Raw genomic sequence first — 18,324 nt, 5'->3', positions numbered from 1 at the left:
TATGAAAACAGGCCGTGGGCCAAATTTGCCCTAGAGTCAAAATCCGTTGTCCCCAGTACTAGACCTTTGTAACCTGGTCCCAACATATTAACCAGATTTATCTCCTATCAATTCTATCTGAGCATCCTAAGTACAAGAAATAATCAAATGCCAGTTAGCTCCTAAATCTATCACATACTTTTCCATTTTATTGCTCTATGCTATTTCCTTTGTTTTATTCATCTCTGCACCTGCACCCATTCTTCTCAAGGATAAGAGAAGGAAAACTGCATGAAAGTGCTGTATATGTTTCTGTCTTGAAATCTTACTTAACAGCTGAATCATTTTTTAGGGAAAGTAATTAAGGAAGAGAAATAAGTAGGAGTCGAGGGAAAATAATAACATATGTTTGGAATATGTTAATTCTTTTAGAAATCTCTTAATCAGGTTTAGATGTCCAGAAGTTAGATGACTCAGAAATCAAAGGAACTCTCTTCAGTATTATCATAATGTAAATGCTAAAAAGCCATAGGATACTCCAACATGTAAAGAACTTAGAAGTTATCAGTTCTATTTTTACTACAAGAAAAGCTGGACAAACTGAAAATTAACTACTATTCTTGGACACATCAGGTTTCTGAGGTCACAAGGCTAACAACCACCCCAATATCTGGAGACACAGGTTTTCAATGGGCTGAATTGTGTTCCCCACTCCCACAAAATATGTGTTGAAGTCTTAACTCCCAGTACCTCATAATGTGGCCTTATTTGAAAATAACACCTTTACACAGTTAATCAAGTTAAAATAAAATCATTAGAGTGGACCCTAATCCAAGAAAGTAATGTAGAGTGATAAAGTGAGACATTGAAAGCTAGAATAATATTTAAAAGAATCTGAAAAATGAATTATTGGTTAAAATCATGACTGACAAAACACACCATCTAAATAAAATTGATTCCTATTCTAAGAAAGCAAGTCAATCCTAAAAATCTAGAGAAACCTCTGAACAATCTAAAGTGTTTCACCTAGTTTTTGAGTTGCAGTTTAAAGTAATTTTTTAAAGATTTATAGAAAATATTTGGTTATTACTGAGTAAGAAGTCAGAATTTGAAGTCCTTGTGTATTATACCAATTGCTTCAGATTTCTCACTGAAACTAATCTTTGTGATATGTTCTAAGTCATACTACCATCTTGGTCCTGGAGGATAATGTATTTGTGAGAGTGACAGCTTACAGAAGTGGTACACTAAAGAAAGGTTGAATTTTTGGAAATTTGAGTTGTAGATGATTTTATATATATTATTGCTTAGTTGGAGAGTTGCAGTTTACTCATATCCCAGAATATTGACAACTGTATAGAAGCATTATCAAATGTTATCCAACTGAAGAACATCATATGTAGACTCATTTATTTGTCTTTGGAAAATAAAGAATTGTCATATGATCTATAACGGTTAGAAAAATATAAATATTTTAACAATCAATTTGACTTTAATCCAGCTAATAACAGGGATTTTAAGGAAAACAACTAAATAAAAATTAGATGTTCCCTTGAGAAATGAATCAAAGGAGGGAAAAGAAGTAACAGAATTTATCACACAGTAGGGACTCAGTTAATTTTTCTGACTGGTGTGAAAATATGATAAAAGGACTTACTTGATATTTACTATTGATAGAACTGAAATGAAGTAATAAATAACTTAAACCAGGTATTTTTATGTAGTATGGATTATGAGCCAAATGGACTGGGATCAGTTCAAGAAAACCTAACATTTTTGTGCCAGGTGAAATGCACTGGGACTTGAAGCATTCTGGCAAATATCAGATTGAAAATGAATCATCCATTTTCAGGTGCAGTGGGTCTAGATTTGGTCAACCTATCATAATAAAGGACCTTCAGCCAGAGAAACTCTCAAAGAGTGGTTTCAAGATCTTCAAGGTTTATGAATGGTTCCACAGATGCATCATAAGTTTGTGACGTGATACATTATGTGTATCATACTAGGAAAAAAAAAAAAAGAAGATACATCTTGAACATTGGGTTACCAGAGGGAAGGATGGGGGGTGGGAGGGATAGACTGGCAGTTTGGGATTGACATGTACACTCTGCTATATTTAAAATAGATAACTAACAAGGACATACTGTACAGCACAGGGAACTCTGCTCAATACTCTGTAATAGCCTAAATCAGAAAAGAATTTGAAAAAGAATAGATTCATGTATATGTATAACTGAATCACTTCGCTGCATACCTGAAACTAACACAACATTGTAAATCAACTACATCTCAATATAAAATAAAACAAACAAACAACAACAACGAAAAACTTAATATAGGGCTTCCCTGGTGGCACAGCAGTTGAGAATCTGCCTGCCAATGCAGGTGACACGGGTTCGAGCCCTGGTCTGGGAAGATCCCACATGCCGCGGAGCAACTGGGCCCGTAAGCCACAACTACTGAGCCTGAGCGTCTAGAGCCTGTGCTCCGCAACAAGAGAGGCCGCGATAGTGAGAGGCCCGCGCACCACGATAAAGAGTGGCCCCGCTTGCCGCAACTAGAGAAAGCCCTCGCACAGAAACAAAGACCCAACACAGCCAAAAAAATAAAATAAATAAATAATAATAAAAAAACAAAAACAGTATAAAAAAAATAAGGTACATCTCATTAAAAGTAACTAGACACTTGGAACCTTCTTAAATACTTTGAGAGTTTTAAGTAAAAGAGACCACCACTGCTCTAGGACATTTCTGGACTTTTGGGCATCGTTGTCTGAACATCTTTTTCTAGCAGAAAACAAAAGGAGTAAACATTATATTGTTTTTTTTAATCACATGAGTAAAATCCAAGCAAAAAAGAAAATCTATCTGTAAGGAGCTATGAATATGTAAGTGGCAATGAATAATACTGAATTCTTACATTTCAGGGCTATAAACCCATAAGAGGTAGCTTAGATCTCAAGATTACAGTGGGTGCTATGTTCATATGGTAAGATGTTAGAATAAGTTGATTTAATCACATCTGTTTAATGTAATTTGAAAACCTTTTTGAAACAATTTCAAAAATAAGTACTAATGTCAGGGTTTGAAGTTGAATTGGGACGACCTTGCACAGCTGTACTGATAAGATTAGTGCTAACACCAGCCTGCTCAAAATTTATACACATACCCAGGTTTTTATGAAAATTAATTTCTGAAGTTGCTGTGTTTATCAACTTTCTGGCCCAAGGTCAACTGAGGACCCAACTTAGTTCTTAAAGCATGAAGTGCTAATTATGCTTTTCCCCCAACTTTAATAAAGGTGAAAAATATTGGCAGTTACTAACAGTTTTACAAAATTTGATCTGTCTTTATGAAGATTTACATATTTTGGAGTATTCGGCTAAAACTTTACACTGTTAAATTTTTATACTCCTATTGTGAGTTTGAAGGCATGATACTTAGGGAAAACTTTTGAATAAAATTATGTATTACTATAAATGATGCTAGGGTAAATAAGATGCATGATTTTAACAACTGTTTATAATTATCTCCTACTTTAATGAATGCAATTCTAATAGTGTCATTAATTATAAAGTAAAAATATTGATGCTACCATAAAAATGCAGTTTCAGATTTTTATGTTTTAACTACTTGCAGACCAATAGTTGGAGGTGACACAGAGAAAGCATGTCTACTCTGCTCTCTATATTAGTTTCCTAGGGCTACCATAACAAAGTACCACAAACTGGGTGGCTGAAACAACAGAACTGTATCTCCCGGTTCTGGAGGCTAGCAGTCTGAAATCAAGATGTCAGCAGGACCATGTTCTCTCTGAAAGCTGTAGGACAATCCTGCCTTGCTTCTTTCTAGCTTCTGGTGGTTTACCAGCAGTCTTTAGAATTTCTTGGATTACTGAAGCATCACTCCAGTTCACTCTTTTCTCATGGTTTGTTCCCTGTTTCTCTGTTTTCACATGGTACTCTGTTGAGAATAGCAATAGTCATGTCAAATTAAGGTCCCACCCCACTCCATCCCACCTATAACTTCATCTTAACTACATCTGCAACAATCCTATTTCCAAATAAGGTTACATTCTGAGGTGCTGGGGGCTAGTGCTTCAATATAAATTTTGGGGGGGTACACAATTCAACCCGTAACATCCTCCCCTTGTAACAAGAGGAAAGAAATAAAAAGAGATACAGACAGACAGAAAGAGTGAGAAAGGGAAGGAGAAAGGGAGGGAGAAGAAAGGAAAAGAGACCTTCACAATTCAAACCACAAGTGACAAATTTTAGTCATCATATAGAGTGATATCTGGTTTGAGTCCAGGGAGGATAGATGGATGGATGGATAGGTAAGTAGATAGATAGATAGACAGGCAGATAGAGAGACCTACATTAGGAAAACCAGAATTCCCTTATTTTGAAAGATATTCCTTGGGTAAATGAGAAGGACACAATCTGAGTATCACTAAGCCCATCTTTATACTAAAGATGAGCTGATCAACTGAATAAAAATCATTGTAAATATGCTGTCTGGCAGCAACCAGTCGGGAGAAATGCAAGGCAAGGTAAAAGAAATGAAAAGAATAATCACCAAACAACCATGGAAAAATTTCACCACACATTGGATTTTACTGCTAGTTGGGCCGACCTCCTGCTCATATTTAAGAGGAGAAAACAGATCAGTGAAAGAAGACATGACTCCAGCCCAAAAGGCATTGTGTATATAATAATAATGTTTTCTGAAACACTGTATGAAAAAAGCAGTAAAGGTTCCTCCCCTGAGCCACACTCTGACCCCACAGAAATTTTTATAACTGGACTGATTTAAGACAACTTCTGTAAAAAAATCAGTACTTATAAAAAGATGATTTTGTGTGATAGTACCAAATTAGTTGAAGAAAACTTAATATCATCAATCATTGCTTCATGACAATAAAAAGAACCATGTGCTTCTTTATGGGTCCAATGAAATTAAAGAAACCTGATCTTTTTAAATAAAATATTGAAGATGAGGTAGGGTAGATATTGAGATAACAAAAGCACAGTATGATAGATACTCTACGTGCCAAGCAATAATCTAAATTTATTGTTCAACCCTATGATGTAGTTAAATCCGAATCCACAGATGAGAAAACCAATAAACAGAGAATGTAAATAACTTGTCCAGGTCAAACATCCAGCAAGTAAGAGATCTAGGATTCAAACTTGGGCAGTCTAAATAAGGTGGATGTGAAATGTTAACGTAATTTGCATTTCCTGATTCCTCATGAGGTTGAGAATCTTCATTAAGTTTATTGGCCTGACAGGTTTCCTTTTCTGTAAAATGCCTGTTCATGTACTTTGTCCATTGTTTTGATTGGGTTGCTTGCTTTTTATCAATTAATTTTTCTAACTATGTTCTAAGTACTCAGTGTTTTGTTAGTTAAATATGTTGCACACATCTCCCAGTCTGTAGCTTGCCTTTTCATTTTGGTTGAAGAGAGGATTTGTTTGTTTTTGCGTTAATGTAGTAAAATGTATTTGTCTTTTCCAAAACAAAAAACAAACAAAAAAAAACTTGGGCAATCTAGCTCCACAGTCCATCGTCTGTACCATTGTGTCATACTGTTTTTATTGATACCAAAATCAACTTCAGCTCATTCAAGAAAGAAACGGAATGCAAAAAACAAAGTTAATAAAGAACTAAACATTACTTTAAAAGCAGAATTATTTTCTTCATTTAATTAACCAAAATTGGCCTCTCCATACCTTCCTGAACCAATCACTGGTGAGAAGGATAAATTAATCATCTTGGGTGGAAAGAATATTTTAAGAGCGTAGGCCACAATATTTCCTAGTAATTCATTTTTTAATATATACTCCATTTCAAATTGGAGCAGTAAATAGTTAACATTAAAGGAGCTTAAATTTGTAGAGCAACATATACAGCAGCCTAAGAGGGAACACGAAGGCAGAATACAGAGGATCACCAAGAGAGCTATAACATTAGATAAAGGTCAAGGAGAGCCACAGCTCCACAGCAGGATTCTTCTATGTATATATTCCTAATTCGACAGTGACCAAATATCACTCCATTAATTATTTTTATCATCTTTTAAAAATCCAAATTTGAAGGAGCAAATTGAGATACAAATAGATAATAGAGTGGGTGGAATGTAAACTGACTTCCACAAGTAATAATTTATCAGTGGTCAGAGTGGGGAGAAAATAAATTTGGGGCACTCTGGACAGCATGTTGTCTTAACTGAGTTCTATGTCTGTGTTACAGATGTTAAAATAATACTAAAATATAGAGAATAAAATGTAGCATTCGTGGAGAAATATTTCTAAAACAATGTAGAATCATTACTCCTTATTTTGGAAAATACAAACATTTCAATGTTTCCTTCTACTGTTCCCTTTACTTACTCTTTTTTTTAATTAAAGTATAATTGATTTACAATATTACATTAGTTTCAGGTTACAGCACAGTGATTCGATATTTCTATACAATACGAAATGATGATCACAATAAATTTATTTACCATCTGTCACCACACAAAGTTATTACTATATTATTGGCTATATTCCCCATGCTGTACGTTACATCCTGTGACATTTATTTTATAACTGGAAGTTTGTACCTCTTAATCCCGTTCACCTATTTCACCGATTTCACCCACTCCCTCCCCTAGGAACCACCAGTTTCTTCTCTATATCTACGAGTCTAATTCTGTTATGTTTGTTTGTTTTGTTTTTTTAGATTCCACATATAAGTGAAATCATATGGTATTTGTCTATCTCTGATTTATTTCACATAGCATAATGGCCTCAAGGTCCACCCATGTTGTTGCAAAGGGAAAGATTTCATTCTTTTTTGGCTGAGTTATATTCAATTGTGTGTGTGTGTGTGTGTGTGTGTATACCATATCTTCTTTATCCATTCATCTATCAATCTACACTTAGGTTGCTTCTGTATCTTGGCTATTGTAAATAATGAGGAAATGAACATAAGAGTACAAATATCTTTTTGAATTACTGTTTTCATTTACTTTGAATAAATAACCAGAAGTGGAATTGCTGGATCTCATGGTAGTTCTATTTTTAATTTTTTGAGAAACCTTTTTACTGCTTTCCATAGTGGCTGCACCAATTTACATTCCTACCAACAGTGCATGAGGGTTCCCTTTTCTCCACATCCCTGCCAACACTTGTTATTTCTTGTCCTTTTGATGATAGCCATTCTGACAGATGTGAGGTGATATCTCAGTGTGGTTTTGATTTGCATTTTCCTGATGATTAGTGTTGCTGAGCATGTTTTAATGTGCCTGTTGGCCATCTATATCTTCCTTGGAAAAATATCTGTGCAGGTCTTTGGCATACTTTTATTCAGATTGTTTGTGTTTTTTGATATTGAACTGTGTGGGTTCTTTATATAATTCAGATATTAACCCTTTATTGGATATATCATTTGCAAATAACTTCTCCCATTCAGTAGACTGCCTTTTTGTTTTGTTGAGAGTTTATTTCACTGTGCAAAAGCTTTTAAGTTTGATGTTGTCCTATTTGTTTATTTTTGCTTTTGTAGCCCTTTCCTTAGGAGACACATCCAAAAAAAAATATCGCTAAGATGGATGTCAAAGAGCATATTGCCTACGTCTTCTTCTAGTAATTTTATGGTTTCAGGTCTTACAAATGTAAGACCTTACAAATGTAAGTCTTTCATCCATTTTGAGTTTATTTTTGTATATAATATGAGAAAGTGGTCCAGTTTCCCTCTTACGTATTCTTATCTAAGCTTCTGAATATGAACCAAACTGCATTGATACAGATTTTCTTGTTATAAAATTATTTGATAAAGCATAACTAGAATGAACTAATTTACATTAGTATTTATCATATGTCAATTATCAACCTATTTTTAACATATTATCTACATATGAATATACTGCTAAGACCTTTATAAAAGAGTTACATTATTTTGTACCCAATTACTTCTCTCAGACACTGGGCTCTGTGTGTGTTCCCAGACTCTTTACAGACAGTGAATCTGTCCAAATGCACATAGGAAGATGTCTATAGCATGTAAAACATAAAAGTATATTGACTATAATTCTATAAAAATTACAAGTAATACATTCAAAGGTACACAATTTTTCACAGAGGACAGTCCATAAATATTATATACATTTATTGAATGGGCAATTACTCGAAAGAAGTAAGGAAATCCTGTTACCAGTCAGTTCAGGAGACAGAATTAACATTAGTAACAGAAGAGAAAATCTCACATACAGAATAGTTAACTAGGTAAAAAGTTGTTAACAAGGCAGCATAAAAAGCAAGAAGGACACATTAAAATACCACAGAGGTAGAGATTTATGAACACAGTTACCAGGAATGTAGCTACCAAACCTAGGAATATGTATTTGCTTTCCATCACTGTATGACAAACTACCACTAATTTAGTAGCTTAAAAACACACACACACTTTCATTATTTCATGATTTCTGTCAGTCAGGAGTTAAGACATGACTTGTAAGTCCTCTGCTCAGGTCTCACAAAATTGCAATCAAGGTGTTGGGAGGATGGCCTTCCCAATTGGAACTCTTCAAGTACATTCAGATGGTTGACAGAGTTAGTTTCTCGCAGCTGTATGACTGAGGGCCTTGGGTCATAGAGGCCACCCCTCTCTATAGGAATTTTGCTACATGGTTGTTTGCTTCTTCTAGACCAGCAGGAGAGCAACTTTTAAGCACGTTCACCTGAATAAGAGCTACCCAGGAGATTCTCCTTTTGATTAACTGAAAATAAACTGATTTTGGACCTTAGAAACTTAGAAGCTTGGAGGAGTGGCTCCATGGAGATGAAACTCAGACCCTAAAGTGGGAACGCCAGCTGCCTGGTTCTGGTATCTCAGAAAGAAACATGATGAGGCTTTTCTGCAAGTTTCGGAAAATCTGTAAACAAAATTCAGCTGCTGCTTGGGGAAGCAGCTAACTCTGGTGCGGGTGAAGAAAAATTTTGAGGTAACACATAAAGGAGAAATAGGTAGCCCGAAGGAAGCAAAGAGAAAGGAATACATGCCTTCTTCTTCCTCCAGCCTTGCCAGAGCCTGTGGAGCCAGCTGGTATAGTACAGAATGCCTCACATGACAAAGTCTAGAAGGATGGGATTGGAGCTGAGAGATGACAGCTTATTAACTGACAGTCTACTCTTTTTGGTTTCTCTGCACCCATAGATCTCCTTCTACACATATTTGAACCTCCATAAAACACCAAAAACAACTCTTGTTTCTACTTAGCAAGATGCAGCTGATCTTCATGCAAATAAGGACATTCATATTCTCTCCTTAAAATAAGGTTTTCTGGTAACTATATTCAAATCTTGCAATAAACCATAATGGAAAAGAATATGAAAAAGAATATATATATATATATACACACACACACACACACACACATATATATATAAATGAATCACTTTGCTGTACACCAGAAACTAACACAACAATGTAAATCAACTATAGTTCAATTTAAAAAAATGAGGGATGCAAACTTCCAACACTTACTGGATCCATCTCTGGAAGACAGTCATATTGTTCACTTCTAGTTTATATTAACTACTCCTCACATTCAGTTGCAGTCCAAAGAGAATATCCTGTTACCTGAAGACTAAATTGTATTGTTAACCTTCAACAAAATATATTTAAGGGGAAAATGGAAAAAGAAGAAAGAAAACTAATATACACACTATACATATACGCATACATACACACACACATACATACACACGAAGCAAGAAATAAATTATATATAGCTATAGCAGTCCTCAATTCTGTAGCTGGTTGTGCAGCCATAGTTAATAACTTCCTTTGCCATTGTCCATTCCATATTTTCTTTGTCTTCAGGCAGGACTTCAGCTCTTCAAAATTCTTTATTTGATGAACTGGGAATAATTAATGTATTACCTCTCAGATAATCCATTCATCCATCTTTGCCCTGATTTGTTATACTGGAGCTGGACCCTGTAAACATTTCTTCCTTGTCAGTTGGCACAGTGTTAAGCTCATAAGCTTAATCTGTAGTGGGTGCAAGAGGAACACTGCAGGGTGAAGGGCTTTCTCTTCCTAGTTCCAGACACTCTCTCTTGCTTGCTCCTGTGACTCATGGCATCCAGGGTCTTTTGAAACATCCTATGATTCTCTCCTCCCAGCAAGCGTCTGTGGAGACTCTGAAAGTGGTTCCTCAGTGAGTCCTGCTGGTATTCTCGATGGCTTCCTGTTGAGTTGTACAGGCACAATAATGGGATACTTTTCTCTGGAGTTTTGGCAGGACCTCTGAGGCAGCTTCCCAACAAAGTCTCAGGAAAATTCTAGTGGCTAGTTTCTAGTAAATTCTCTCTCCACCCCAACAGGAAGTTTCCCCTTTGCCAAGCTCAGCGTACATGACCTCAATGAATTTATCCATCGTCCACTAGATCACAGCCACACTTTTTCTAATGAGGTGTGAATCTTAGACTTAGCAGGGCTCTCTTGCAAGTTTGTTTCTTCCTTTGGTACTCTGCCTGTCTTTGAGGTAGTGGCTGCTCACTATATCCGCGATTTCTGCGTTCTTTGGCGTTCTCTTAGCCCCTTAGCAGTTAATCCCTATTGGGGATTACTAGTTAATATATTCTTTATGTTAGTTTTTTCCTATTCAAATTCCTGTGTTATTCCTGTTTACTGACTATGACTAATACTGAACTGGCATAGAACTGGCATCAGGAATCGTCTAAGAAAACGTGCACAGAGGTGAGATTCTGAGATTGGTTTGGTTGTGTCGTTAGTCTTGAGTGCAATGCTGAGCGCTCTGTAAATGGAAAATGAGATGAGAATAATCCTTGGCATGCCATGGCATCACAATTAATCAATCTATTACCTGTGTTTGATTTTGATGAATTGCCTACTGAAGCAACTACCTTGGGATCCAAAGCAACAGCTGCACTTGACTGCTATGGCAGGAAGGTGACAACAGCTCTGGGGTGTGAATGGAATCTCCTGAGTGAACTGGGCTCTTAGGAAAAAAAAAAAATGACAAGCTCAGGTAATTTAATGCTCAGCTCTAGATGTGATCTGAGAACCAGGGAGTTTCTGTGACTACCTTAAAAGAATCTCTTATTTATTTATTTTTGTAGTCACAGGGCTGATGTTAAAATGAAATGCAAAATTAAATTGAGTGGGTTGAAGTCAGAGATTCATCATGTTTCTTATGTGAAAGATAGGGCAATAAGTGGAAAAAAAAGAGATTCAAAAACTTTAAAGGGGGACATCTGTTTGGACCCGTATGAAACTAAAAATCTTGAACCCCAAGTCACTCTGAGCTTTCATTGTTAATGAAAATGTGTTGTCCTCCTAAGTCTACAAATATTAACCTACCTTTCTTGAAACCCTTGTGGTATCATAATTTAGGGTAGATGCCTTGCAAGAGTAAGTCATTCTCCTCTAGAACCAAAACAACTAACCCTTGTTGCCACTAGACCCTTAACTAAAGTCTCAGGCTGTTCCTGAGGGTCAGGCATATACCATGACCTGGAAGGAAATAGCTTACACATTAAAAAGAATTATAAAATATGTATACATGCATGTGTGTATATGTATGTATTTATATACACATATATGTGTGTATATTTATATTCATTACCCAATGAAAGAATATAAGATGTACATATCAACAGAAACATTGGGAATGTATAGGAGAGTGGATTCTGAGAGTGTCAGTGCAAAGAGATAGGGTATATAATACTAGATGAACCCAAATGTATTAATTAGGGTGCATTTACTAAAGACTACTGGTTTAATGTGTTAGTTTGGACATTTGGAATTGCCTTTAACAAGTCACTTGGTTTGATGACTGAAACTTGAACTCAATAGAGACCAATGTTTAATGAAGTTATGTCAGAACTTCCCCAGCATGATATGGAGGAAGGAATCCAAATGCATCAAACGTACGGACAGTTGGAATGGATTCATCACATGCAATCTACACATCTATTCACAAACTACATCCTCCTAGAAGATCTACAGACATTCCCTGCATTAAGGTGTTGAGAAATACATTGTTGAGGGAATTCCTGCATCCTTGAAACAGTCTATGGTTTCTCTCCTTTATAGGCTAGACATAACTGTAGGGGATGCTATTCTTGAGATGGGTTCTTTGATGTCAGTGAGGATGATGGAATCCTGCTATGAACATTGGGGTACATGTATCTTTTTGAATTAAAGTTTTCTCTGAATACATGCCCAGGAGTGGGATTGTAGGATCATATGGTAACTCTATTTTTAGTTTTTTAAGGAACCTCCATACTGTTCTCCATAGTGGTGAACCAATTTACATGCACCAACAGCATAGCAGGGTTCCTTTTTCTCCACACCCTCTCCAGCATTTATTATTTGTAGACTTTCTAATGATGGTCATTCTGACTGGTGTGAGTTGATACTTCATTGTAGTTTTGATTTGCATTTCTCTAATAATTAGCGATATTGAGCACCTTTTCACGTGCCTGTTGTCCATCTGTGTTCCTGATTTTTGTTGATATAAATTAGAAAAATCTTACAATTCTTTTGATGTATAAGTATTTTTTACCAAATCAGACTCTGTAATTATCATCCCTAGAGCATGGGGAATTCTCACCATAGTTTCTGGTCTATTGCAAACAAAAGGTGACTGGATGTGTCTGGAAGATAATGGACATCTCCTTTCAAGTCACCTTTCTCAGGTGAGGTAATTACAAGCACAGAAGGGTTAGTCTTCTCAAAAACAGGATGACAGACTGCTTGGATTTCATGATTAATAGTGTGTCTGAGTCCAACCAGATATCCCCAAGCCTTGTTTCAGGCTTCCACTCCTTCTACTCAATGCTTTAACCTTCTCACATGAGAGACTTGGTGAGGCTATGAAAACTTACATTATAATTATGTAACCTGTAAAATTTAATTCTGTATTTGATTTTCAGCGGTATTGACCTTACAGCTACAAGATATAAACAATTTTTAATGGCTGCCTTAGACATTTTCTTATTATTTGACTATCACAGAGATAAGAATCTAAAGACGTGAGCTTGTCATCTTCTTCCTATAAGCACTACACTGTACTCAGAAGAATCCATTCAACACAAGAGTACTGTATTTGTAACTGTAATTAGCATCATAATAGTAAACTGTAGCAGCGACTTGGCTCCCAAAACATTTACTTCAGTAGACATTTTTTCAGAATCAACCACAGGTAATAATATGATTAATTATGATGCCAATAAATAACATGGATTGCTAGCACCCCATTTTCCACTGTTGAAGACATCAGTACATTCAGGTTCAAGGACATGGGAAAATTAATAATATCAAAATCCCATCTTTGAGAGTCTATTTCCTAGAACTCCTTCTAATATCAATTTCAGTGTCATTCAAGGACCGATCAGGAGACATAAGACACTCCTCTTGAACAGAGCAGATTTTATATGAGAAATTGTTAACTACGTATAAAATTGTTAACTAAATAACTGTAAAGTCCATAAGTGAACATTAAGGTTCAGAGATGTAGTAATCATTTCTATCAAGCAGCTATCATTTCTAGGACTAGAACAAATATGAGAGAATGGAATCACTGAAAATTAGAAACATGCAAGGAAGGGAGGCTCTTCAGACCTGAAATTTAACCTTTGAGGAGGATGTTCTGGTTGACTGTTACTGATGTGTCTTGGATCACAGAGCAAGGGCATTATCGTGCTGGAACCCAGGCCATTCTCTGTGATGGGGATGGGGAGTGATGGCCAGCTTGTTCTGGAATCTCAGGAGGGGACAGGTGTTGCAGAGAGATGATCTGAAAGTGATGGAATAACTGAAAGTTGAATTCCACTGCTTTTCCAGGAAGAAACTGCCTCTGCTGGGCTGAAGAAGTACTAGTGAGGTGACACCCACAGGAACATCAAGTACATAGGCAGACCACAAGAAGCAAATGGAAAGTCCCTTCTTCTTCCCTCAGTTTAGCAGTCTCTCCCTAATGCCCTGTAGGCAAAAACTGATAGGGAGACCCCTGGCAAAGCAGAAATGTGCTTTCTGGATTCCCAGACAAAGCATTACAAAGCAGAGTATGGTTTGGTGAATTTGGAGCTGAAAGTCAATCATGGAATACCCAAACAGAAGCCTTACACAGAATCTGTTGCAGCTCTGTTTCAGATCCGGTATCTCATTCTTGTGGATCTCATAGGAAGTAAGATTTCTGTGCTTGCGGTCTGGGCGTTAGAGTTGTGTCCATGTGTGTGCTCTTAATTAGAATGCATAAGAAAGAGTATATTTATGTTTTAATTATAGATCTTGGCTTGCAGGCAAACAAAAATGATTCTGGACAACTCAAGCAAAAAGAATGATTAGATAGATGTGGAATAGCACACATAACTTGAGAAACTTAACAATCAAGAATTGAGAGGCAGAAACCCAAAACTTTTTGCCAAAATCAGAGATGAAATGTAACAGATAAAAATGGTAAACCGTGATCATTGTTTTGTAAGTCTCACAATTATTTTTTAAAGGCTAGCAAAATTAACAATCAGAAGTTCACACTTCTGTACTGCAAAAACATTTAGGTAAAATTGCCATTTTCTTGGTACACATAATTTGGAAGAATTCATACTAGTTTTGCAGAAATATGTGTATTATATATTTCATTTACTATAGGATTTAGTGTTGGTAAGTTTACATTGTTGTTGACTAATATAGGTAGAGTTAGTACAGAGTAATTTTTACCACACTTAAGGACTATTGTTAGTTTGCTAATGTCTTGGCTCTCATTATTACCCAATATAATATAATTTAAAGTAGTACCTAGTATTAATCTCTTAGTATCAATTACATGTTTTTCAAGCAGAGTTTAAAGGAAATAATAAAAAATAATCTAGCATATTTTGGATGCTTGATCACAAATACTATTAACTTAATTTTATTCTAAAAGACATACAATGAATTTGATGTAAAAACATGTAGGTAATTGAAAATGATATACACAATTTTAATTTCAAAAGGAGAATCAGACACACGTTAAATTATATTTTTGGCCAGTGAGAAATAAACTTAAATGAGGTGCTTTGGCACAGCACGCCAAAGTTGTTAAGGGATTTAAAAGCTTGTTTACTGATCTCCAAATACAATATAAGGGAATGATACAGCACAAGACAAACAGATAAACAATATAATATTGTCCTCATAAAAATATTAAATATTTAATTCAAAGGCCTAATTATTAATGAGAAAATTTAAATTCACTCTTTTTCAAAAGGAAGGATGTATAAGGCAGTATTAAAATCAGATCAATACGAACAACTACTACAGTTTTGCCTTACTTTCATTTCGTGCCTTCAATTGTGTTTTACATTATCAATTTAATTGCAAAAAGATAGAAAAGCACACTGAAACGTTAAGGTACATTTTGAAGCCATGGAGGATGTTTCCAAAGTAGAATATCCCTTTTCATCAAAGCTGTAAAGAATATATTGGCAATAAAATCATTGCTGCAAAGTTCAAAATTTTCTGTGACAGTTTCAGAAGATGGTGACTCTATTTTTTTGTATTTAATTCACAATACTGATAAGAAGCTTGCTTTAATATATTTTGCAAGTTTAGGAAGGGACGTAATGGTTTTAATCTTATGAAATTCACTTTAGGAAGCTAGGTATTTTTATCACATTATTGAAATCATTAATTATGCATCTCTAGAGGAAGAAGATAGGGAGGTATATAACATGGACAATCACCTCAGTAGCAAATTTCTAAGTTGAGCCACCAGCCTAGATTTAATTTCCCTTACTGTAACTTCTATTTCCCAACAATAAATGTGCAGATGAGAGTAGGGTTAAAGAAGAATTGAGAAAGCAAATAAGATATTTTAAATTCGAATAAAGATATTTTTCCACTTTGAAATTTATAATTAATTGTGTAGTTATTTCTTGATTTTTTAAAAAATATTTCATTGAATATAAAGGGGGGATATTTATATCAAGTCGTATGTCTTATCATGTGTTTTCAGAGTAGATTTATCAAAAACAAGGTTGGAAGGAATTTTCTAGTAGCTAAATTGTGTTTTATCTTTAAGGACTATCATTGTAGACTTTAGGTATGTAAGGATAGCTTCTGGTCCAAATTACTCTGTCATTTTTAATAAATTATGGCTTAGAGGGGTAATGGCATAACTGAAGACACATGACTAGTTATTAAAACAATAAACAATAAAAACTGCTACATTTCCATTCCAACATATTTAAGAATTATTCTGTGTCAAATACTGTGTGAGTAAGAGATACAAAAACAAAAAAAAGAGTATCAGTTACTTCAGACCTTACTTTCTTATGGATAGTAAAGTAAATACATATATTCATAAAAGAAAAATAAGATAAAGTAAAATAAATTAAAATAAAAAGCAACCAACCTGATAAGTGCTGTAAGAAGTGGTATTAAGTTAGCACATAGAATGGGTACCTGTCTGAAACTACAGAATTGGGAAAGAGGGGAGGATACAAGGAAAGGTTTCCTGAAGCAGATTACAACCAGTACTGGAGTATGAATGAGTAGCTGCATTATCTTAGAAAATAAAGAAAAATAATTTCAAGTAGAAAACACTTTCTTCAAAGTTCTAAAGGTAAAAAGATACTGTATTTGGATATTAGCCATATAATATAACAGCAGGAGTCTTTTGTCTGTTTTATTCATTGATGTATCTAAAGGACTCGAAATAGTCTCTGGAATATAATGGGCACACTAATATTAGTTGATTGAATAAATAATTTATGAAGGAGGAAATGTAAGTAGAAGCCAAACAACGAAGGGGTGTCTATGCAATAATAACACTTTTGCAATTTATTGTAAAAACAATAGAAAGTCAATGAAGGAATTGAAAAAGAGAAATGGTAATCTTAGGATGGGTATTTTAAGAAAATTAACAACTAGGTGAAAAATGGAATCAACAGTTAAACAAAATGAAATGAAATGAAAATAAATAATAAAAAATATAAAGAAGAGAAATATCAATTAGGATTCTGTTGAAGTACTGGAGCATGGGATTGATAGTGGCAGTAGAATTGGAGATTAGTGAAAAAAATCACCATATACCTATGAAATAGAAACTAAAGTTTTTGTAATTGTTTGTATGTGGTGATCTGGGGGAGAGGTAGAAGGTTGGCTTGTGGCTTGAGAAAGTAGTTGACTAGCGCTGTCATTTGATGAAATGGTTATAATAGGAGGAATAACAACTTTGGTAGAAAGATGGTATATTATATCTTGGACACACTAAGTATGAGAGCCTCTTTGGACACCTACATGAGAATGTCCTTATGGATAACTGCATATAGTGATCTTTATCTCAGGAGAAATACAGGATTGGGTATTTAGATTTGATGATGTTAGTATATCAATGCTTGCTGAAATGGATGATATAGGGATGCTGCAACTTTCATCCCACTCTCCCAATATTTCTGTATCTTCCCATTCATAGGGGACACTCCTGCCAACAATTCCAACTGTCAGCTCTGCTCCTCCCTAGCTTCTCAATTTTCAGAACCCCAGACTTCCATTAGTTTATGTTCAGTGTTAGGTGAGGTTACAGTGCTTACAGATTAGAATACAGAGATGTTCTGTTTTGTTCTTCACATTTCTGCTGCTGGCCAAGACATTCAGGTAGGCCTAAGCCACACAGTTCAGTATAAAAACTCCTACTTGAATAGCTATCAGGAGCTTCCCAAGATGTTAATAAAGCAGCATTCCATTTATCATGATACCATCTAATATCTATACCTCCCATAGGTAGAGTCACCTTTAAAAATCATGAAGGGGAAGAAAGAACAACAACAACAAAAACTTACCCTAAGTCCCTAACAGATGAAAGTCACCAATGAGAAAATATAGAAGTATTGCATAGTGGATCCAAATTCTGAGTTTTAAGTCAAAGAGACAGAAACAGAGGGGGCCATGGATTTTGGAATGCTCAGGGCAAAGGCTGATCAACACTTTATCACCAGGACACACACAACCTCACTAACACTATTTGCCTTGAGGCCATCAAACTTAAACTCATTATGATGTTTATCCTTTTTTTAATGACAGGCCCTATCTTTGTTTATGTCCATAGGCAGATTTTCTAGACCATTTTTCATCTCCTAAAATCTAAAATGGCTCATATCCATGATCTTTTTTGATTTTAACTCACACCCTTATCTGTTGCTCCTAAAGTATGTCCACTGTCTGTCATCAGCAAAATCATCTATATTTTCAATCTCTTATCAGAATACACTGCTCTTGTTCTGTCTTAAATCTGGCTTTCCCTTGGAGCTTAGACAAGTTAAGTAACTTACTTATGTGCACA

The 18,324-nt window shown here is 35.3% G+C and overlaps 1 pseudogene; it reads right to left on the bottom strand.

Moving 5' to 3' along the window:
• The window catches only part of LOC113625404 (3-ketoacyl-CoA thiolase, mitochondrial pseudogene), a 174,675-nt pseudogene extending 160,979 nt beyond the window's left edge, over nucleotides 1-13,696 (bottom strand).
• Between the last annotated feature and the right edge of the window lie 4,628 nt (nucleotides 13,697-18,324).

This window comes from Aethalodelphis obliquidens, unplaced genomic scaffold, assembly GCF_003676395.1.
Source record: "Aethalodelphis obliquidens isolate GAN/ISIS:26980383/991018 unplaced genomic scaffold, ASM367639v1 scaffold2, whole genome shotgun sequence".
NCBI lineage: Eukaryota > Metazoa > Chordata > Mammalia > Artiodactyla > Delphinidae > Aethalodelphis > Aethalodelphis obliquidens.
This window is presented reverse-complemented; position numbering and strand designations above follow the sequence as displayed.